Source organism: Fistularia commersonii, chromosome 17 (genome assembly GCF_037954325.1).
Source record: "Fistularia commersonii isolate RoL2024-O1a breed Wild chromosome 17, RoL_Fcom_v1.0, whole genome shotgun sequence".
Taxonomy (NCBI): Eukaryota; Metazoa; Chordata; class Actinopteri; order Syngnathiformes; family Fistulariidae; genus Fistularia; species Fistularia commersonii.
In genome coordinates this window covers 7141605-7166894 of record NC_141300.1, presented here as the reverse complement: position 1 = coordinate 7166894, position 25290 = coordinate 7141605, and the positions used below count along the sequence as shown (strand labels likewise).

At 38.8% G+C, this 25290-nt stretch overlaps 1 protein-coding gene across 3 annotated transcripts in view; it reads right to left on the bottom strand.

The window, feature by feature from the left end:
• LOC147224900 (leucine-rich repeat-containing protein 4C-like) overlaps window positions 1-23776 on the bottom strand; it is a 46439-nt gene extending 22663 nt beyond the window's left edge. Inside the window, exons 1-3 of one of the 3 annotated variants that reach the window (XM_086163604.1) lie at window positions 23678-23714; window positions 22360-22425; window positions 654-703 (exon numbers count right to left, since the gene is read on the bottom strand). The gene's annotated coding sequence lies outside the window, so the exon portion shown is untranslated. Of the gene's footprint in view, window positions 1-653; window positions 704-22294; window positions 22426-23359 lie in introns of those variants that run through there. The other 2 variants (XR_015107399.1, XM_086163605.1) reach the window with 2 other exon arrangements.
• Between the last annotated feature and the right edge of the window lie 1514 nt (window positions 23777-25290).

The window sequence follows — 25290 nt, the reverse complement described above, 5'->3', positions numbered from 1 at the left end:
CCAGAGTGGAATTTACGGACCTCATTCAGCACAAAAAGAGGAGGAACCTTTTCAGTTTCATGATTTATATTCTTATGGAACAATATACTGCAACTATCAATTTCACAAACAGGACATGAAAATGCTGTATTGAGATAATAACCTGCAGTGAATAATTGTGATATACTGTATTCTCATATCTCTTTGACTGAGACACCCCAACTAATGTGTCCAACTCATTAATTTGTCCTACTTTTTAAAAATAAAGTATTCGATTTTAATAAGAATATAGGACAATATATATCACATGTGATTAATTTCAGTGAATCCCTGGTTTGCTTTTGTGCTCAGCTAATCAAATGTTAGGTTTAGTGATAAGACATCTTAAGATGTCTCATCTTAAGAGGCCAAGATGCCAAGGCATATTGGAACTCAGTTTGGAATTGGAATTTCTGCTGCAATAATATCATGGCCATTCCTGATATTATCTTCAATGTAAACATTAAATATTTTCCAAATACTTAGAAAATTGCACAGTATGATCCCCACCTTGCATTTTTAAATAGTTGCAAAATGACCACATTTAGGAAATAAATACATCGAGATTAAATAGAGATAAATAGAGAAATTCTTATTCATCTTGGAAATATGTAGACACAGGCAAGCTAGCATACCTCACCCTCTTCTTTCTTGAGTAGCCAATGGCAGTACATCCCAATGGCTGCTGCAATGGATAAAAAACAAAACATTTAGAAACAGAAAAAAAAAAAAAGCAAAATACATTTTGGGTTGATGAAAGGATTTTTTTTCACACATTTGAAATCTATCTATCTATCTATCTATCTATCTATCTATCTATCTATCTATCTATCTATCTATCTATCTATCTATCTATCTATCTATCTATCTATCTATCTATCCATGCATATATACATACAGACAGACATACATACATATATACACACATATATATAAGGAGTTTGCACTAGCCTAAGAATTTTGAGAACCAGTGACACACACACACACACATTCAAATGTGCATAAATGTAGATGTGTACAAATAAGCCTGCTGATCAGTGTCTCAGTCCATGGCAGCAAATCATGTAAGAGCAAGAAAAGTCATTATTCAAACAGTGAAATCACAGTACTTGCAGGTGGGGATAGATGAGAAAGTACTTCGTTTGCAAGTTACAGCTTTGAGGCAGTCAAAAGGAAATCCATTGACCTGGCTGATGAAGACTCTATCAAAAAGAAAGGTATCTTTAATCCATTAAAGAGGTGATATTTTAAAGCAAAGCCAACAAAAACTCCAAGCATGTCTGCTGCTAGTGATGGTGATGAATGCATACATTAGCTTTCACCACTAGAAAAGAATGCGGCCGTGGAAACCATAACCAAAAGACCTGGTGTCAGAACAATAAATCACACTGCACATACATAACTAACTCCCACAAACACCCATAAATGAAGGTCAAAACAACCCTAATGAGCTTATTTCCATATGAATCACTGTTGCTGTTCATTCATTCAATAGACACTGAAATAAAAAGGCAAAGAAAAATGTGTAAAATAGAAACTAAGCTTGTAAAAAAATAGAAAGACTCTATTTAGCATTTAAAGCCCCATAACAAAAGATGCAAAGACAAATTACTGCTGTTGCAAATCTCATATCATGATGAATTATAACAAACAAGTAAACAAACAAAGAAAAGGTTTTCCTAATAACTAAAATGAGACAAAAATATCTTCATGAACATAATTTAAATGTGAGAACCAAAAAAAGGAGAGAGCATACCATCCACACCCAAGTTCCATTCTTTAACCAGCAATCTCTTGACTGTGTATAAACTGCCATATATATTTTATATATATGTAGCTGTCAGAAACAGGTCTATTTACAGGTTCTATCATGACAATTTATCCATCGCAACCCAATCCGTGACGTTTTTTTTAATTTTATCTTATTTTTTGTGACTGAATAGGATCGACCTATCTTAATTCACAATTGACAATTTTGTTGATTAGCCTCAACAAAATAATCATTTATCCTTTATTAATCCCGGTGGGGAATTTCATTTTCTGCGATTAACCCAACATGGATAAACCATGAGCAGAAGGCTGCCGTCCACCAGCGCCAGGGTGCTCATTAGGGGTTCAGTGTTTTGCTCAACAACATTTGGAGGAGCTGAGAATTGAACTAGGGAATATTCTATTCCAAAGACGATTGCCCTACCTCCTGTGTCACGCCAGCCCTAAAATCCAACAATCACTGTTAAATTGGACATTAACAACCCCGAGTATATTAAAAAATTGATGGTCGAATGATAGTGTCTCTTACATTTTAGCTGTAATGTGATGTTAAGCCATTTATCTATCATCCTGCTGCTAGAAACTACAGTACACAGTAAAGTATGTGTAAATTTACGTAGCTTCTTTCTACACACTTTCTGTTAATAATAATTTCTGAACAGAATGATGTATGGTTGTTTTTTTATGTGAACACATCTATAAATTACATGAAGAAAATGAGATGCAGGAAAACTTTTTTTTTCATCCACCTCTCTGAAAAATCAGTCATCAATGAGATGAGTACAATCACACGCAGGCAGATGAGGATGCAGTTATGAACTGCGGAAGCCAGTGAGCGCACATGAGTATAGCCATTCCATTCCCTATTGGAGCTTAATGCAAGGGATCCTAAGCGGATTTAAAGAACGGTATCTGTATTAAGCAGAGCATTCATTACAGGAGTTAAAGTTGTTAGTCATTTTGCGAAAGGATATGCTGACATGCTATCAGAAAAAAGGAAGGCTATATGAAGGGTAGATTATGACAGACGGAAATATCATGCAACATGGAGAGAGAGAGGTCTACATATTTAAATACATATGCTCTCTGATAGTATGAGTTTCAAGAGCAAAGTCACTAAATCCTAACAAGCCATGCAGAAAAGGAAGTTATCACAGTGAACATCATACACCCTCCAAACATGATGATACACATATGAGGCTCTCACCAAACTATATTTGTATAGTGAAAAGCAATATTAAAATATTATTTATAACACAGAGAAAGGGAGAGTATGGCAACCTGACATAACTAGTTTCTTTTCCTTTACTCAGCTTTTAGCATTGAAGCCAAAGGCAAAGCATCCCATGGTAGGAGCACGTCATCATACACAATCAGCCATCAGTATTTTTCTTGATGTAGCCAACATGCTTACAACAAAGTGTTCCGTTACACATGCAATTAACTTGAAGGCCTACTTCGCTATGGAACTCATATTACTGTTCAAAATGTAGAATAGTGAGTAAATGTTACATATTTCATCTACTCAGAGGAACCACATAGACCAGTGAAACAAATTAATCAGAATCTGAAAATAAATATTTGCAGTTACTCTACAAGACCATTTAACTTGTGAGTACCTACTTACTCCGTTTTATAATAGAGGATGTGTTAAATCGTCCCTTTACACTTACAGTATATGTAATGTATGTCAAGCGTTTGAGCTACAATATTGGGTAAACATGGTGTACATCTAAAGAGAAGAACATATGTACATAGTAGATGTTGCTATGAGTGAACAAAGATTAGGTTAAAGAAAATAAACGGGTGGGTACATGGAAAGTGAATATTGCTCTTGGGAAAGCTCACTTTCTCTCTAAGAGGAGAGAGAACCCGTCTGAGGATGTTATTTATTTTTCATCTAGAGATTGAAACTGAGGAGAAATAAGGGGAGCCCCAGTGGAATAACTGACTTGAGATGTACCCTCCTAAGGCTACTGCCCCCCCTTTCTCCTGCTCATTTTCCATCTTCCACCTTTCTGATCTTCACTGGAGAGGTGCCACTGTCTCTCTGGGAGATAGGAGTAGTGGATGAGAAAAACAGAGCAGCTCATTCTCAGTGCAATCTCTGTGTTCCTTACAGTCAAAATCTATTCACCCCGTACTCCTGTGGTCTTTGGAGTTCTCATTGGTTTTGCTTCGTTGTGAGTGCAGTGAGCGGGCTGAGGCAAGTTGCTCTTCAGGCTCCTCCAAGGTTTATCTCGCTCTACGTGGGAAGCATAGCATCTTATCCCAACCCTCCTCATTTACAACATTCCCATCACACTTCTGTCATTATAGGAGCCACTTGTCCTCCCCCATCCCCCTTGTGTTTTCCTTTCATCGCTCTTTTTATCTGTTCAGATGAACAGACTGTGTCAATGATTTGGCTGACACCTTTACTCCACCAGGACCAGAGTGAATTATTGGGATGCTAAAAAGTGGTGGTGCATTAGCTTTGTAAGGCAGCATCTCCATGGCCTGTTCCAGGCATTATTGTGTTGTCATGGGAGCTTGTGAAAAGTGACTTTCCACTCTCTACCTCTGGTAATGAACAGCTGTGTCAAATGCATCCTTACATTCAGGGCATTTGGGAGGTTCTCCATTGCAGTCAGGATACTAAAATTAGATAGCTGCCGTAAGGATGTAATAATCTTATACAGTATCTTCCTGACCAAAATGAGGCAAAACCACCCCCTTTCAACCAACTAGGATGGTATCCAGGCCTTGTGTCAAAGCTGGATTACTGAAGAATGACCATTAGGACGGTTTTGTTCTAACAGCAATGTGTTCCTAAGCACTGAGGCGCGTCACACATTTTTCACACTTCCATTGACATGCCAAAGCACAAAAACCTCTGCACACTTTATAAGTTGGATAGAAACCAGAGAAGAAAATGATGAGCCCTCATATACTTTACTTTTCTCTGGAGGTGGCGAGAAAGCATTGAGAGAAGAGTACAGTTTGTATAGAGTTCACACTCATTATTCCTCAAATAGAAACAGGCAGTCTGCTAATCTCCTTCACAACAGTAACAAGAAAATGGACTCCACGTTTGACTTGCCTCAAAGCCACAAGCTAACAATGGATGTATGAAAAATCAAATTTGCACCCCCCCCAGCACAAAACAGCACTCTTATTTTCTTCATCTCTTGCCTGTCCCTCCCTTCACCTTTCTCCCTCCCCTCTATCTCCCTCTGCAGCCCCCCACCCTCCCCCATTGGTTGTAGAGTGCTGAGGATGCAGGACTGAGGAGAAAACAGCATCAATTAGACTCTAAAGTGTAATTTATTTTTCAGCCCACATGATGAATTAAATAACACTACAGTGGAGGAAAAAAAACTGCAGCGGAAAAGCAATGGACTGTAATTTTCAAAGCAGAGCCTCAGCATGTGTCATTGCTCACCACACTCCAGTTCACTATGTGCTTTAAAACTAGTGTGGGCCAATATTATTCTTAAGACGAATAGGGACCACAGTGCATATAAACTCAAAAAGTGCAATTTAGCATTTCAGTTTTACTTCAGTGATCAAATGTACCCTGTTGCCGCTTTCTATAATCCCCTCTTTCTGACATGTGTTCATATTACACATTTATTCAAAGCATGGCAGATTGGTGGAAATCATACCTCTCAAATTAAATGAGGGTCAAACACTATGTAGAGACAACATAGACAACATTTTAAATGATAGGAGTTGATCGATAAAACAAGAAAGAAAACACTGATGGTATTGTCACTTTTCTCATTCACTTCCTTAGGATCAGGTTATAACATACACACTTTATGTAATTGGAGCAATCAAATCACTTTGATAATTTAACAGAGAACATGAGAGACACAGTGGGAGACAAATTAAACATGATAACTAAGACTGTGCTTCCCCCACGCGGATTAGATAGATGGGGTAACGTGCGTGCCTGAGTGTGAGACTGCGAGAGAAGAGAAAGTGCTAGACGGCAGCTGCGATTCCCCCCTATTTCTTTCCTGGACGGCTGCCAGGTCAGATAGCATGGCACAATGTGACATTTGTAAAATGCTACTGTTTTTTTTTTTTCCTTTTGCTTACAACGTGCAGACTGAACTGTAACATCCACAGGGAAATATGTGGGTTGTCTGAAGGAAGGCCTTCTTTACTTATTTTTTCATCTATCTATTTAGTTATGCCTTCATCTGTAACACACTGTGGTTCTACTAATGATGGATGATCATGTAAATGTGTGATTTGGCTTATTTGTTGTGTTGTGTTTATGGCAGGTCTTCTATTAAAAGGGAAAAAAAATTGCTGAAATTGCTGATGTTCAAGCAATGATTATCAACAAAGTTATTTGGCTCCACTTCAGACATCATGACATCTAATGAACAAATAGAACAAAAAGGATTGCAAACATAATTAAAGAAGGAGCTATGATGATGAAAGGATGCAATTCGACATGATTCCAGTGTTCCAGGTCACCAGATGAGAATTGTACAGTATAGAACGTCATGTAAAAACACATGCAGATACTGTTGTTACAAATTATGTCTAAGACATTCACCTATTCATGATATATTTCAAGATAAACCCCCTTGAGCTAAGAAAAGTCACCATTCACCAGTTAAAAAGACTTGCCAAAGAGATGAAACCACAACATATTATAATAATGATATAATAATATCCTCAAAACACCGATATTAGGGTGGACTGTATTGTGTTTGGTTTATTTCTAACAGTCGAATTAATAATACAGTGACATTTTGGTGATGTATGCTAAAACTAATGCATGTTATAACACCTACCATTTGTTATTGGCACAGAGGCAAGGCTCACCCTGGACCACTCGCCAGTTAATGGCAGGGCCGCATATAGAGAAAAAAAGAAAAAACATCCACTCGCTCATTCACACATCAGGGCAATTTTTAGCTACCATTTAGTTTTCCCATACAATAAATAAACATTAACATTAACAGTTTCAACAAAAAAAAAAAAAAAAGAGTCCATAGAAAATATCAATATTCACATTTGCATTATAAAATAAGAGTTACTGGTCATTTCTGTCTGCATTCAGGAACTGCAGTCATAAAAAGAACTCTAGAAGTGGCTCCCACACATGCAGTTTACACCACCTTGACTTCTGTGTTGAAGTAGGCCAAGTATACAACTGCATTGAATTATCATTGATTGTGTTCTTTCTCCATCATAAAACACATGCACATGACAGTTTTGAGAAAACACTACTGGTGCTTCATGAAAATATGTTTTGTAGCTGTATCTTGAGATAGGGATAGAGATAGATAGATAGATAGATAGATAGATAGATAGATAGATAGATAGATAGAGAGAGAGAGAGAGAGAGAGAGAGAGAGAGAGAGAGAGAGAGAGAGAGAGAGAGAGAGAGAGAGAGAGAGAGAGAGAGCGCTGGGTGGTGAATCAACAAATTACATTTCCCCTGTCACATGCTGGCAGTTCACCCATAGAGTCATGAATATCTTGACCTCTGTGGTTTTACAGATCTAGAAATGTCTCAGGGGCTTGTTGCATTTAATTTGGCATCAAACAGCATTGATCAAAATGGCAGAATATGCATATTTGTATTACTTTTCCTCAGAGTCAGGGTGTTCTTTCATTTGGAATGTTAATGCAATTCCTTTTATGGATGACACTGAAACAAGAGCACCGGAGACTATAAATTATGTTGAAAACCTGGAATTTGTGATGAGATCTTGATACAGCTGTGGCTTGGTTACAAATGGATAAAATGGTTTAAGATTGTGGTGATCTTCCAGATTTCTGTGTGAGTACAGTGGCTATTTGTTCAACGTTTATTGACCTTTCAAATATCAAGGTTGGATTGAATGAACACTCTGAAAAAGACTTTTCAGACAAATCAAAGACAACACTGTTAAATGGGTTTCGCTGAAAATGAACAACAGCCTGACAAAGGAACACTTTTAGCTGGCAGACTTAAATTGTGTGCATGTGTGTGTGTGTGTGTGTGTGTGTGTGTGTGTGTGTGTGTGTGTTGTGAGGGAGAGGGACAGAGAGCGTGGCTTCACGTTAGCAGTCACATCACATCACAGTTTGCAAGCACACTGATTGAGAGTCACGATGCAGACTAATCTGAACATGGAACAGCCTAAACAATTAGTAGCAACAGTGCATTTCAGTTGCACATCTGATGACATTGAAATGTAATCTACCTATATGAGTACCCTTTTTTCATGTTGCTGTCATTTTTACTGTAATTCTTATAACAAGCTCATCCATGATACTACCTCTGGAGTAATGCGTTGTGTAAACGTGGTTACGGTGTATATTGAAATGCGTGATCAGTTATTTTGCGACTACGGAGCCATATCTCAGCAGTTATATGGAGGGATCTACATGTTTGTATTACTGTGTGCACTGTATTCTTGTGGGGGTGGTTTATTTATCTCTTGCTATTTCAGGAGACAGTCCTTTGAGAGTCTCAAATCAAATTCTATTGTAAATTATAAGCTACTGAGGGATTGTGAGATTGTAAAGCAAACGTCATCCATCATTCCCCATATGCAAACAAATGAATTAGGCTACTTGATTCCTACTGGGCTTTGGACACAGATGAGCAAAATTGTGTGCATGAATGCTGAGAGGAGGTGAGGAAATGCTACATATACAATGAAGCTTAAAAAACCCACTTGTGGTGCCAAAGCGAAAGGACGGGCTAATACAAGGATAAACGAGGAGTAAGGTCAATTGAATTAGTTCTGAGAAAACTGATGAAGGCCAAGACAGAATGTTAAAAATGATCACCTCTTTTGAAGTGCACAGAGCTGAGGATAGTGTGGCAGAAAGATATTTGGTTATCCTTTAAAGAGTGTGTAATCACTGGTAGTGGCTGCAAAAAGAAATGCAAGGCACACAGCTGTATGTCACTTCTTGCTACTGTCGTCCTCTAGGAATGATTAACCCAGAAGAGCTTTATATAGTAAAAGAGGAAGAAATAGATTGGAGAGAAGGATGAGAGGGAAAAGGATAGAGGAGGGCATACAGGACATTGATGTATTCCATAGAGGGTCTACTCTTTAGCTCCGCACATCACACCATGTTCACCGCCAATTAGCAATCTGTCTGATAATTATTGGTGCTCTGCAATCGGTCAGAGCAAATCTGTGTGTTGCATACATTGCCGGCACATTGAGAGTTACTGTACATTCTGAAAAATTAGGAAAAAGACAGTATGAAATTTGGAACTAGAACTGTTTCTGTTATATACAAAGCTGCAGGGAAGGATTTTCACAGTCTTGCGCTGCACCCTGTGTTAGCAGAACTCTGTGCTTGAGTTCAAACTTAAAGAGCAAAAAAAAAGCAGATATCCAATAACTATTTTGTGTTGGCATCATATAAAACTGGATGTCCTCTAAACACAAATCCAGGGTATTCTGGTTGTTGTAGGTCTCCAACTTTTAGAAAAACAAAAACAAAAAAAAAAAAAAAAAAAACATAAATCAATTTATTAAAATAGCAATGGCCATCATCTTTGGTCGTGTAACATCAATTTTCTATCATAAAAATGCCCTGCTGTCCAGGGGTTAAATTTTTCATTTAGGCTCCATAATTCTGCTTTTTGAAAAATTCATTGTTGAGACCCGAAAGCCTTTTAGCCCCAGAATATGAAGCAAAGAACATAGGATGGTGTATCTCCTGATATTGCCAAGGTAAATTATCTAGTTGGTGAAAACAGCTGTGATATTCATTGTGCTGATAATGATCATCAGAATGGTGAGATCACTGACATTGAAGAAGGCCTGACTGCTTTCCCACCAAGGCGAGTAATCATGCCTGCAGCTATTCAGACTAATTGTGACATGGTGCCAGTGGCAGCAGGGGTGGGCTGGGTTAACATCCGACACAGAACACCAGCCAAGGCTACCAGCTCACATACAACCATCAACGCTAATCTCCCCCTATGTGTTAACAATAGCACTGCTGTGCTTGCTTTCTCAAGGAGCTTTACTCCCAAGCCTGTTTGTGAGCTGCACCAGCAACCAGCCATCTTTAGTTTTCCCATTACCCAAGGAACAGCAGAGCTGGAATCAGCCAGGGCATTGTCACTCACTGGAATGGCTGCATGACTAAAGACACCAAGGTTACCACATTTTGTATCACATGGATCAGAAAATGTGGAGGATGTTGATAAACACTTCTCTAAACCAGTTACTTTAAACAAAGCACATTGGTGAAAAGAAAAGTGTGGAGCACGGTAGTGGGAGGAGGATGGAAAGAGAGCTTCAGTATTTCAGTGTACAAGGGAGGTCTGAATGTAGACTAAGGGAGCTGCACCAACAATGCAAAATTTCCAACATTTTTACTGCATAACGACCTATTAATATATCACATGTCAAATGCATTCATTTTAAATATTGTTTTAATAATTGACTGCAGCGCTATTATAAGGTTATGTAGACAGACATTATTTTAATACTGCAAATACATTCTTGCATGAGGCAAGTATGTTGTCCAAAACTACCAGTTAATCTGAAAAGAAAGAAACCAAATACACAACACATTTAAATGCAAATTCCAAGCCATTAAAGCCTCGATCTATTCTGCTTTATTACCATTTTCATAAATTATAATAAAAATGGCACTGAAGTTTCCTAAAAAATAAGATATACTTGGTTGCTTTTTCTTAAAGCAGAGATACTGACCTACTGTAAGCTACCAAAATCATTGTCTTTAGTGATGAATAGAAGGGGAATTAATATGACCATAATTAGTAATAGTGTACCATACATTGTGAATGGAGGCCCAGATTAGCCGTCCTGTCTTAGTCATATGTTCAAACATGACTGTCCTGCAGTTCTGCGCCTTATCTTGCTGAATGAGCCACCAAACAAACATTTACCAGGGAGGTCTGGACTGCTATCGTCTGTTTGCAGGCTCTTGGCTAATTAGCTGCCTAGCTACAGCATCTTAACCAGCATGTCAGTGTACCTTCAAATGTTACTTGGGACTCTTCAAATGCTGATGTAGCCAATGCTCTTCAGAATCTGTGCAAAAGGAAGCATTAACCATTAAATGTTGTTAGAGGTGGTTGTCATAGGGTGATTAAAACATTTAACCTAATTTATAGGTTTGGCTCTAAATTTATTTGAGACATATATGTCACAATGGCACTTGTCATGCTGTTTTTCCAAAGCATATAAGATTTTTCCTTCACTAATAAATGAAGGTATGCTCTACTGTAAATGTATGTCCACCAAGCAGAGATCCCTCCCCAGATATAGATCAAGTATTTTCGTTCATATTTATAAACAGATGTGGTCTAGCACATTTTGTAAGTTCTTCAAATCCTGTAACAGCCCCAGGGTATTCAGCTAAAAACACGGCAAATTGCATTGGACCTCAGCTGCATTGAAAAGGGGAAAACACCCCCCCACGGTATGTCAAAGTGTAATCCTTCGATTTAACACACTCCTTCAAACTTTCTTTATTTGTCAATTTCTGCTTTTCTCTTCATACACCTAAAGGTTATTTGAGTACATATACTGACGGTAATGTGTGAACTGGCTTCTCTATATATTGTTCTATCTACAAACAGTAGCCAAACCATCATTAAAATGCTTGTTAGCAGCAAAGTCTAGATATGTGAGCATCATAGTGGTCGATGTGGCGGGCACATAGACAATTAGGGAGACAAAAACTACATGAAGAAGTCCCATTCCCCAAAAAGGGTGGGGGGCAGATAAAGCAGATACAGACTCAGAGAAGGCAGCACTGCCTTGCCTCACTCATCATCTGGTCAGTTGGCATATGACAAATGAACTTTAACTTCTTGTCTTGGGCAGAGCATTTGGAGAAAATAGCAATCTTCCTTCTCTGTTATTCTTTTCACTGTAAGGGGTGTAGTAAACTCATTCATCTCTCTCTCACATATACCAATGCCACACTGATGTAGACTTACAGACATACTTTTAAAGCATACAATAATGTAGGGGAATTAAGTGAGCATCTCTGTTGTAGTGAAGCACAGTTTTAAAGGTGCAATTCATAGACAAAACCTCTCTTTCCCTTAGTTCATATTAAATGATAACATTTTGAAAAGAGTAACATAAAAAACATGACATCTCACAGAGAAAAATGCATCGTTGAGTCGAAGTGGGCATGTATCCGTTTACTTCATGACAGATGTTAGAATATTGAAACCGAGACCAACTTAAACCAAAAGAGTTCTTGTTGACTGACACTCGAAACATCAAATGAAATATGAAAAATTAAGAAGAAAAGAAAAAAAAAAACTCAAATTCAAAAAGCCCAGCTTCCAAGCTATTCAGGTTTTCCCCACAGAGCCATATAAAGAGGCTGGTTGGCATGTTTCAGCATTGCTCCATCAATTAATGTGGATTGCGGTCCACTTCATGGAGGCTGTAATCACAATGCATCTCATCCTTTGATGTTAGAACAAATGGCTGCAAAAATGGCAGACCAGTCTTGTGACAATTGGTTCTCCTATTTCACCACAAAGAGCAGTAGATTTCCTATAACGCTGTTAATTTCCTCGCCCTCATAATGATGAAATCCTCCATTGTCACATTAAATCAATGCATGGAGGATCATCGGATCTCTCTGTTTGCCCAGCCATCCATTGGATGGATTTTTTGTTGCTATTTGCATTTTTTTTTTCATTTATGGTAATGCTACTTTCACATGGTGTGTATTTTTCATGACTTGTTCAGCTCAGATTGATAGCTGTCACTTCACTTATTAAGAACACTTTGGCACTACACAAAACTTTCTATATTTGACATTCTGAATCTAATAGTATACCAAAGACTCATCAAAAACTCATCATTTCATTCGTCATTGAAATTTATCTTTGGAAGATGAAAATTAAAGCTAACACCTCTTAACCAATGATCTTTCTTTTTTTTCTCTTTACAACAGGAATTTATCTTGTCATTAAGCTTCATTCCAAAAGTTAAAGTTAATACCCTAATGCAAAAGTTTAAAATAAAGTTCTAAAGTTAAAAAAAATCTGATTAAAGGATGCTATATAGGTGGGTGAGAGTAAAGAAACCTTTTTAAAGGGCTGAAATAATCAAAGTTGCTTCACTGTTATAATTTTGTCATTGGGTGTTTTATTACTGGCAGGCGACACCTCACGTCCCTGTGACCTATTTAAACAAATACATTTCACCATCTAATTCAAGTATAATGTTACCAAAATAAATTAGAAACCACATTAAAAAAAAAGATGAAAAATAAAAAAAAAAAGATAACACATCAGAATTCTGCCTTCAAGCAGATAAATTTGGCTAAGCGACAGTCAGGACATGTTAGAACGTTCATAGAAGATGGAAATAAGCATGCATGGTAATAAAGATGATTGCCATTCATGCTCTGATTCTGATTATGTAAACAAGAAGCACAACTTCAAGGGATAGAAGTCAGGTAGGAAGGAGAGCATGCCAGGGACAGTAAGGGATCCACCTGTTTTGCTACAGAGGAGCCTTTTTAGCCTATCTTCTCTGCACACATGCACATAAACACGAGCACCAAAGGTCTTTATCTCTCAGTGAAATGCAGCTGAACACAGACTGCTCATTCTAGACTTGCTCTGGAAACGGATGATTTAACAATGACCACATGGTTTCAAGTCTGTTTTTCTCTGTCACCTTTTCAATGTAATGTGACACACATCGGGCCTATTATCCAATGCCACTTTGTGGTTTTAGGTGCAGCTGTAAATATATAGGTTTTTCAGATGGACAATGTTCAGAAAAAAGGATAGGATTGACTTTGAAACAAGGCTGCAAGTTCTATATATTTATGTAAAAGAAGAAAAAAAGATAAACTGAAGATGACCTGCATACAGGGATAAACCTTTTTACCACCCACATACATGTACATCATCAACATACAAACTATCAGTCTCACACACACACATACACACACAGACTCAAAAGCTGCACTGTGCAGTCCCGGGGAGAAAAGGCAAACCACATATTTCATGAATATTACAATGAGCTGGATCTGGGTCATTAATATGACACAACCGTTACACTGGAGCCCAATTAGCAGTCAACATATAGCCTGGAATGTTCCCCTGTTACTATACATAATCTCTATATCACTGCGACAGATTCCAGATCAGGGACGGATCAAACTGTATAATCACATCTACAAAGAAAATACTGAAAACCTCTCTAAAGATAGCTTTAGGAGGCAGGTCAAAGCTGATTTTTAAAATATTTAACATACTGAAAAAAAAAAAAAATCTACTTAACTCCAGCTACATAACCAATGAATAAAGGGATGAATACAATGTGATGAAATAAATATTTGACAATTACATTGTTGCTATGATAAAAGTAATGGTAAATTAAAAAATACACATTCCCTGCCATTAAGCCTGACATTAGGATACTTTATCCTCATTCTCCTAGTTGTTTAGCATTTTTAATCCGCTTCATAAAACTTCTCTTTTTACTGAAAAAAGCAGTATTTGCAACATATATCTCACATCACTCTAACACAAGTAAAACATGTAATTCTGCAAAGTACCTTTAAACATTAGCTAGTAAACATCATGAGTACTTTACCATGCCTAAATATACAAACTCAGCAGTACCTTGTTTTCCTACAACCAATATGAAGTTAATTGTTTTTTTATTATGCAAATTTTGAGTTTCTTTTTTTCTTTTTTTTCAAATAATGAAAGAAATTTCAACAAATTCAAGGATTCAATAATTTTATTGTCATTACACAGTGACCAATGAAATTTAGATATGGCAGCTCTCAGGTTCAGTGTAATCAAAAACAGACACAAAACCAACCTTAAAAAGCAGGACACAAATTAAATTGAGTCACAGGTTCAGAACTACAAATGTAGTGACCAGTACATGTTGATTTTTGCTGAATCACTAAGTATAGGGCCGCTGATGGATGAAGCACCAAAAATAGGTTGCTGAATCATTATCAAGTTGTCAAAAATGTTCAAAAGCTGTGCTTTTATTACTAAGAAAACTATTTCATACCAAACACCATCTCTCAGTAGTCTAAAACGTATGATATCAGTTTTACAGCACTCACTCTCGTTGTGATAAACATTGCAAAATGAAAGTGCAAATTATTTATTCAAGTGAAGACAAAATAAAAAAAAAATAAATAAATGAAATAAATGTAATGAATAAATAAGTAAATAAGTAAATAAATAAATAAGCAAACAGCAGGTGACGCATAAGTGAATTGTGTGAACAGGGGAGGGGGTCTGTCTGTCTGTCTCTCTCTTTGTCTCTCTCTCTCTCTGTATATATATATATATCTATATATGTAGCTAACGAAAGTCCCTAATCCCTAATCCGCTAACAAATTGTTCCATGAACAGTTTTCGAACAATTTTCAATTTTCGAATCAGGCCGCAGACAACCACCAGATGCACGAACACACAAACAAACAAACACGTAGCGTAGTGTGGCGGCAGTCGTGGGTAGTACTTAGGGGTGGTTACATTGTTCATCATCTTCTTAATATGCTTTTTTGTGCTTTTTGCATCAAATTAGAAATCATAATTATGTTTACTCATAATTTTGGCGTGTCAAAATTGTCATCTTCAGATCTTCATGTTTGATGAAATACTGTTTCACATACAGGCATAAAGTTGAATCTCCAATACATTTTACAACATGAAGCAGAGTGTGTATGTCAAAAAATCCCCGTCTTTGAGACAGAGTGGGAACAATGCAAATCGATGCAAATCGACAAATAATGACTGTGTCAACTGCTGCCTAATTTTCTTTGTACAAAAAACACAATTTAATAAAGAAATACATAACATGCTAAACTTACTAAAAACATGAGAATTTTGCCTGCTTCATCTGACATAACATTTATTCTCTAACCTTGTTTGTTTTTACGATCCTTATATTTCAGACTTTTGCTCTGGCAGAAATAGATGAATATGTTTAAACCTACAGATAGAGAGGACATTCCATTTTTGCTTGATGTGTTTGTTTAGCCCTTGCAATGTGTTGGACCAACACAATATACATGTTTCATTAGAAGCATAAACATTTACCTTGTTAATTGATACATAATAATTCATTCACAAAAGCGAAACTACATCGTTCAAGGCCCTGAATGTTATGTGATTATTGTCTGTACTCACTGACAGAGAGGCTGCAGCCAAACCCTGAAGAGTCTGGCACAGGTTGCGTAGTCCCAGCCATGAGATGCATGTGTGGATGCGCACACACAAACGGACTGGCATTGTTTCATGTCAAATATATTCAGCTTAATAACAGCAAATAAATTAAGTCCTTTTCTGCTAAATTAGTTGTTTATATTTTACATATATTTTGTCCTGTTTTTGTAGGTTGTTTGATCCTAAATTCTGAAAAACCCATAAAGCCGCAACACTGAGGCATTAAAATGACATTCATTTATTTATTCACTACAGCATCATATATTTATTCATCCATTTATTCGATCTTCATTTGTACATTTATTAATGTGTTTCTACAATAGCTGTTAATTTAATCTTAATTTAATTATATGTAACTTCATTCATTTCATTTCATTCATTGTTTATCCATTTTCCTCTTGTCAAAAGATATGCCACATTGGAGAACAGTTTTTTATTATACCGAGGCATCCGATCACAAGTTATCTCTATGGAGCAGGGCCTTTTTAAATCAAGTATTTTAGTTATAGCTGTAATTGTCTTTATTCCTCGTGTAGTATGAGGCTGGACTGACAGCGCCTCTCACAAGGCCTTGACCTGAGTTGGGAAACAGACTGGTACCTGAACAGTCTCCACAGAGACAACTGGGATTAAATCAAGTGTAAATCTACCCTTGTCAGATCAAAACTATCATAGTATGGCAGTCTTGCCAACATGTAGGTGCTGAGATGAGTGACACATTAAGGTCACTGACTAACAGGGTGAATGGGTACTGTGAGAAATCCACCACAAGCTATCACTCGCAAAGGTATACAGAGATAAACTCACAAGATGCAGACGCACATGTTATTAAAGGCAAAAATAGATAATTGTGATTCAAATATTGGTCTGGGAACAAAATGTTTGTGCCAGTGTTTCCGCATGGACAATTTTTCACATTTGGTGTGTTTTCTTTTACAGTTGGTTCCACTGATGTTTTGGGTCCCGATGATGTAAATGTGTATGGTAATAGTCATCAGGCAGCTTTTCTTCCAAATGATGTAAAATGCAATATCTGTGTGGCACCTGATGGGTTTGTGAGCTGAGTTGTGACCACGCTGAGATATATTGCTGGCTTTGACTGATGACAAGACTACTGCTGAAACTGTGATGAGCTACCGTCTGTGTGCTTGTCAGAGTACATTTCATGAGTTAAAAAAGCTGATCTGGGAACAGACAGAAGGCTTGTCCCAGATGTCCAGATTCCAGACCCTCAGTTTGCACCCCTAGGTCTGCAGAAGGCACAGCTTTAGAGGGAAAAACATACTGTATGTGCATTAAAATAGACAAATAAAGAATTCATAATCCACAAACAGAAGAAAAAGTTCGTGGATAGATCACAAATTGTCTACTCTTTGAAAATATTTCTCTGGTCTTCAAGTCAATTCTAAACTGAATAGCCTTTGATTCAGACAAAATACAACAACATTTGGCTCTGAAAAGCAGATAGCTGGTGAGAATTCTTTAATGATCAAAATATTTATTATTATCATTATCTTTACTATTGTTGTTTTTGCTTCATGAATAAGAATCTCAATATATCGTTATTCATTCTATATTTATCCTTGTGATTTTTTTCAGCAGACAAGATTAGGCTCAAACCTTGATGGAACTGGCTTCCAATATTACCATAAACCTTTACCTTACCTTTATTACCTTTATGTTTTTTCTTCTCTACAGCTCAGCATAACTATTGCTCTGCATCCTTTCTTTTGCTTTCTGTGTCCTCAGGTATTTTTTTTTAATCAATTAGGTTGAAATCAATTTTCTGTCAGACATTCAAATGTTCTAATACCTTTGGTAACCCCTTGATAGACAGGGCTCACAATTTGTTAAGGACAAAATATTGAATGAGAGATACTTATCTTTCCACAACATGTAGCCCCCTATTATCTCACATACGATTTAACCTTTTTAAAAAGGCAGCAGGGATTAATGTGGGGACCCGGGCCAGCATCACTTTAAGCAGATGCTGCTCTAGTGCCCCGAAGGCAGATACAATGACTCCTCTGTGTTGCATACACACACATACACATACAAACACAACACATATAGATGTATGCATATGTATATTTATATATATATTATTAATGTGCTGGTTTAGCTGAGAGGCAGAGCTTATACGAGCCTTTATTTATGGAGCCATCACGTCAGTCATTTACTGGATGCTGTCACTCTCATTTAACCAGAATGCGACATTGCAGCAGGGTCAAGAATAGAGAAACTGGCAATGTTGAAGAAGGTGAGGATTACTGAGTTGAAAACACACCATCACGACTGGCAAGGTGGGTGATGTAAGGCAAGTGGTGAGTAATGATGCATTCTAAATTCGGGTCAGTGCTCTTGGCTGAGTTTTATGAAGTAAGAGAAGAAACAGGAAGATAGATTGAATTTGGAAGAAATACTTTTTAGCTCTGAGTCACTGGAGCAAAAATATTTAAAGCTGTTTTGGATCAAAACAGCAGAGACACTAGCAAACAATGTCGCCATACTCAACACACATCTTTATTCTATTTAAATCCATTTCTGTTTCCATGATAGAAGTGGCACTGGAGAGGCAGAGACAGAAAAACGGAGCAATGCTCCCTGGCCTTTCAGATGACAGAATGGCACTTTTATGATGTCTCACAGATTATTCCCCGAGATGGATGGGCTGAGCTGGAACACCAATTGATTAATCCATCGACTGGTGGAATGTGCTGTGGCTGTCCCCCTGCTCAGCTGTTCTTTCCTTGAACAAAACATTCAGACAGACATGCTGGAGAGGATGACTAATGAGTAGGGCTACTGCAGATACTGATCGTGTCCATCTGTGTAGGGGTGCTTGCTTGTGTCTATTTGATAGAGTAGATTATATTACAAGAAGTATGAACCACATATAGTCTCGGGCTCAAATGAACATACACAGCTCTAGCAGCTGGGAAACAACTACCTTTTTTCTCAGTAATAGCTTGAGGTTGGTTGAGACAAGGTAGTTTTACTTCTCAATACGCTGTTGTATTTCAGCGGTCCCCAAACCCTGATCCCCGGACCAGATCATTTGGTACCAATCCACAAAGAAAATCTTTGTTGGAACAAATAATAGTTTTTCATTTGACCTCCCGTATCTTATTTTGAAAAGACTGCTTCTGCCTTCACCTTACTGCTGCACTTAATATTGTAATTGCCAAAGATAAGGGGTAATTGTTGAATTCCGGTTAAATACTATGAACTGACAAGAGTTTTTATTATTTGAACACCCGCACCTCTAATCGGTCCACGGATACATTTTCAAGCATAAAACTGGTCCCTTGTACAAAAACGTTTGGGGACTGCTGGTGTATTTCCCATTTTTCAGCTATGCCAGTCAACCAATGAGTAGAGCTTTTACCCCTACCACAGTAAACCGCCTGCTATGCAGATCTGTCATATTCAATCAATGAGTATCCTGTTGGAACTAACTGTAAGCCTGAGACTGCATCTTATAAATGTCAAGGCCTTCACTGTGACTTCTCAACTACCTCTTACCTTTCGCCACATTAATGGATCATCGTCATGTGGCTTAGTAACCTATCAAGCAGAAGAGATAATCCGCGAACCATGGAAAACCTTAATCTTAATATTAAGTGTGCAGGTGAAATGCTGAGGCCACCTCCTCTGTTTAGAGATCGTTTTTCTGTTTTGACAATCATCTTTGATCATCTTTGTCAAAACAGAAAAAACATCCCTGAACAGAGGAGGGGGCATCAGACACAACCTTTCACAAACGTACAACGCCGTACTGGGATCAATACCAAGACGAATTTGCACACACAGACCAGGCCCATCGGCACCCTCCAAACAACTAGGAAAGCCCCCCAGCAACGTCCACATGCGCGTCAGTTCATGTGATCCAACAGGTTTCTCTCTTTCGTTTAGCTTTACCTTTTCACATTCCAATCCAGGTAATCTCACTATATTGCTCTTTTTTTCCAACAAACGAAACCACCATTAGCATAAAAACCCTCCTTACACTAAGGTTCTGCAGATCAACTCTTCCACTTACATAACAAGTCACCATAATCTAGAACCGCCCAAAAACTTGGCAGTTATATTTGGAAACTCCCCATAGGTCATTAGAACTGAAGAAGCCTCTCGGGTGAGAGGTGAAATGTCTTCAAGTGAAGAAATTCAAGGCCAATTGCCAAGACAAGAAGATTTTGATGAGAATTCACCAAGACTTGGATGACTGAGAACCTCCACAGATATGTGTTAATTTATTTATCCCATGAAAGGTATTTTATTCTTTCCCGCCACGATCATTGAAGCAATATCTGTCTTGGTGTATTATGAACATTGTGCCTTTTTGAACAATGTTATGGATTTGGCGGATAGAAATGGGAACAAATGGTGATTTGCTATGACACGCATTCAGTCACCTCTTATATCAGCAGGCGGTGTTTTCATGTATGCCCCATCCTAAGTCTCTGTTCGTTGCATCAAGTTTTTTTTATGCCTTAGGCCCCAATCTCCTGTCTGGCCTTCAGACTTCCTGCATTGTTCTGCTAATCTCAAACACAAAGAGAATGGGAGTACATCACAGATCTCTATACCTCATCCCTCTCTTACTGAATGAATCCCATTGAGATATTTTCCCACCACAAGAATATGTAAGGTTGGTTCTATTATTGATACAAGTCCCTAACAGTAATCCAAATGAATACTAATGGTGTCCTAAGAAGGGCTTTGCAGAGATTAATCCGATTTGAGAAATGAACATTTTATTATATGGTACAAAGTGCTGGCCCTGATCTGAACTGAGTCACAGCCTGTGCTGTGAAAAAAAAATTACAAAAGAAAATGAAAAGGGAACATGGGTGTACAGTCTGTCGCTCTGCAAGACCCTGGTATCTCATGACAATATGTGCTCTTTTCACAATGACAAGTTCATTAATTTTCTGACATGGCTGCTTGGAATGATTTTCAATAGATATGTCAGACAACAATGGCTGAAGAAATTGGACATTTCACAGATATCTATGGAGGCAGCATTATCATGAAGACGGGCTTTGTATGAACAGCTGGAAGTCCCTCTTGGGTCACCCAGCTGCACCTGCTCCGAGACCACTGCCCACTACCAACGATAACTAATTGAGATCATTCCAGGGCGGTGAAAAAAAACAAACACAGATTGAATGTTTTTAAGCAACAATAAAATTCCCCCAACACCCTTCTGGAAACTTTACCTTGGGGAATGCTAAATAATGTGTACGGATAGCATCCTTACTACAGTGAATCATCCTGCACCAGTTATTCAACGAACGACAACACAGGGCCCATGTGAGGAGAGTTTAAAAATGGGATTATAATATATCTCTATAAATCACTTCTTTGTGTCTTTTCCCACTTTACTTTCAGTGGTAAAATATGTTTGTCACATTTCTCACCTGCATAGGTGAGTGGAGCAGGTAAAAGTAATAGTAATTGTGATCAATTTTGTCAAAGTGGCCAGTGGATAGGAGTAGTCACACCGTTTCTTTACAGACTTACACCCCATATGGTTTCATCTGTTGCTCGGGTTCGTATTGAGTGAGAATCAAGTAACCACGGGGGGAGTGAACAAACGCGTCCTATGTAGGCCCGAATCACTCCAAAGGGATGAAAAATACAGGCCAATGTCCGACGATTTAGGGAGCCAGTTGAGTTGTCAGAGGTGTGCAGTCCTCTAAGGAGCGCTGTATATTTCACACAGGGGATGGTTATTTACGCACATGTGCAAACGTTACGTTCCCAGCGAGTGGATTTCGGTTGGTTGGTGTTTGCAAGTGCGTGTGCGTGTTAGTGAGGGTGGGGGAGGGATGCACAGAATAAATGTCAGTCAGTTGAATCACGCGTGTTCAAAAAGGAACAACGTGCAGGAAGAAAAGCCGCGAGTTCTAAAAGGTGCGCAAAAACGCTCGTTTGCGTGCACGCACACACACACACACACACACACACACACACACACACACACACACACACACACACACACACACACATACACAAGGAAAACAAAATCAACTATGTGTTTCCACCATATGGTGCCTGGTGCCCGCGCAGTCAATGGCGCGCACTGAGACGCCGGAGCGCGCAACAGCCCATCTCATCGGAGATCGTTTCTATGGAGGCCTCGGCATCATAGAGCGTTTGGAACAAATCTGCCCCGGATTAGGTTGAATTCGAGTCGAGGGTGATCATATGCGACAAACAGAGAGAGAGAGAGGGGGTGGGGTAGAGAGAGATAGAAAGAGAGAGAGAAAAAAGAGAGAGAGAGAGAGAGAGAGAGAGAGAGCAGGACGGTGGAGTCGTGTTTTGGGTTTTCAAAAGCCCGAGTGCGGCAATCTGACTAAAACCCACCACGCAGTCAAACTCACTGGTTCGCGAAGACGCCGATGCCCGCAGGATATCCGGCTCTGATGGAGACGATCTCTCTTCCGCTCCTGCGTGAAAAATAAAGTATCATACGAATTTCTCCGATGATTTGGCTGAATCCATGCAGGCTACTTCATCAGACACATTGTTCCCACTCTCTTTACGTGATATGTAATCCACCCATCAGTCCGTATGGTACACTAACTCAAAGTGATGAAGATATATTAGGTATTTCCCTTTTTTCTCCAGGACGCGCTCATGACGGGGGACCCACAAGTGCCATTGTTGTAAACTACTCTCCCGATGCAAAGCGAGCTCCACTGTGGTCCGGGATTTTTCTCCTAATGAAGAGCTGGGGGAATGAGAACTAACACAGTTTTTCTCATGTCTTCCCAAGTCTAAATTTAGTGTCTGAAAAAAAGAAGGCTATCCACCAAACGCAGAGCGCGGATTACGGCATGCGGTCATTTCCCAGGTAGTTACATCCCGAAAAGGCATAATCCTTTCGAGGTGGGGTGAGAAAGATGTCCTATTTCTTTTTTGTTTAAAAAAAAACGACTGTTTTTTTCTGTTCAAAATCAACTTTTCTCCAGAGCCTTTATCACTTCATGCCACCAAAGTGCGAATCTGATTAGATTTCACATCACAATCCAGTGCGGACTACAAAACGCTTGTATCTGTCCCCCCCCGGGAGTCAAGTGTTGCTTAAGAAAAAAAAAAGAGCATCCGTTTAAGTAAAGGTTGGTTTTCTATCTGTTTATGCTCGAGGCTCGCTGAAGTTCCTCAGTTGAAACCAAATCTGTTCTCCATCCCCGAACAGAAATGAATGCTGAAGAATGCCCCTTAATTTAAGAGTGATGCAACGTAAAGAGAAAAAAAAAAGAAGAATCCAAGAGGTAGCCTGTTCCCGAGAAGCCTTCAAAACCGCATCTGAAAAGTCTGCAGATCCTCCTCCGTGCGATGGAAAAGCTAAATGTTCCCCACGTTGAGCCTTGATCTCACCTTGTGTGTACAGGACTTACAGTTCACCAAAGATAGTCATCGTTTCTGCGCCATTGCTCCGCCTTGCACACGCATTTCGGTAATTCAGATCTTATTACCCCACCAGGGTAAGATGATACTTGATGGTTAATATCCACAAAAAAGTGTTGATAGTCCGCGGCGGTGTCCTTTCTCCTCTCCTCCTCAACTGCAGTGTGCGTATAGTCGCTTCAAGCCGATCCAAATGAGCGGCGTCCGCGTACGCGCACACGGGCTGCGTACATGGCGGTTCTTTTTTTTTTTTTTTTTTTAATTTTATTATTATTATTTTTTTTTTACCTCTGCGCGCCCAGCATCTTCCTATCCAAAGGACGCGCGTCGAACCACGGACGAAAAGGGGACCAGAGAGCTGCACATGTAGGTTACCTCCCACTGACAGGGGCTGCTCCCTGCGAGTGGAAGCGCCGCGACGCTCACTGCTGCCGGATCGCCGCTGCCATCAGCAGCACAGAACTGCAGCAGAAGCAGACCCCCCCCCCCCCCCCCCCCACACACACACACACACACACACCTCCAGGTCTCCTCCGATTGAACTTCTCGGGTTCCTGAAATGCCTCCCTCCCCACTGCAGAGAGCGCAACATTCACAGATATCCCCCCCCCGAATAACAAAAAAAAAAGTTAATTGATTTTGAAATATATGGACTTCTCATACAGTGGCAAGTTTTAATCTCAGTTTGCAAATGCACTTTATTTATTTATTATTGTTTTGGTTTTTTTTTTTTTCGCCAAAAAGACCCAGCCCCCACCGTGCTCTGCATCTGTGTGTGTGTGAGAGTGTAAAGAGAGAGAGAGAGAGATAGAAAGAGACAGACTCCCATGTGTCTCTTGCAAATGGGACACGACTGCCACCTACCGAACCCCCTGGCCTGTTTGCTTTGGTGTGATCGTGGCCTCAGGCTGATTGCCATATAGGATTGCTTTCCCCATGACATTTTATTTGTAGAGGCTTCTAAATACTGTGTCTATTTGAATTTAGAAATGCCATAGGGCGCAGTATGAGATGCATGTCTGTAACGTGATGGGAACCCGTGCAGTACATGACATATTGGTAAGCAGACAGGGATAAATGTAACCCCCGCTGCACCGTGTGGGTCGAGACTGGCACATGTTCAAAGTAAGACAAGTGAAAAATGCTTTTTTTTTTCTAAAAAAAAGATTCAATCAATACATATTTACATCCATGACAGTTTCTACTAGAAACTAAATTCACCCTCTGAGCCTCTAGTAGTAATAATGTATGAGGTATATAATTCTTTAAATGACCATAGGTAGTGAAATGACAGCTTTGCCAGCTTTTAATAAAATATCAGTTTAAAATATTCAGGTTATTTTTCACATTAAGGAAAATGTAACAGCTTGGATTTGATTATAAAGTAAAATGCGGCTAATGTGATGTGCACACTCATCTGTCTGTTTTTCACACACGCCCACACATATAGAATAATTTAACAACCATACCCAAATGCTAGATGAGGATTATAAGTTCATTATAAACCTTATCCACAAATATTACAATATATACTCAGCTTTTGCCGATTTAATTTCTAGATCAGGTGTCCCTGCCTTTTGTTTTTTTTCATTGTCCATTATATGAAAATTAATCTGAGTTGACAGACTATAAAATGTACAAAGAAAAAAGGGGTTAGGCTGGGACAAGAGGAAACCTGTTGGAGGTCGAATGAAGCATCCAAGTTAGTCATTTACACGTGTCAATATGTACAATGTAACTGAATTAAAGGGAGAATATGCTTCCATAGACCAAGAGATGTGGGGAAATATTTGAATGCCAGACCAGTTATCTGTCCATCTAGCTGTCAGCATGTGATATCATTTACTTCAGTGCTGAAGGCGTTGCATTACTCATCTGTCCTCATAACTGTCGACCTGCCA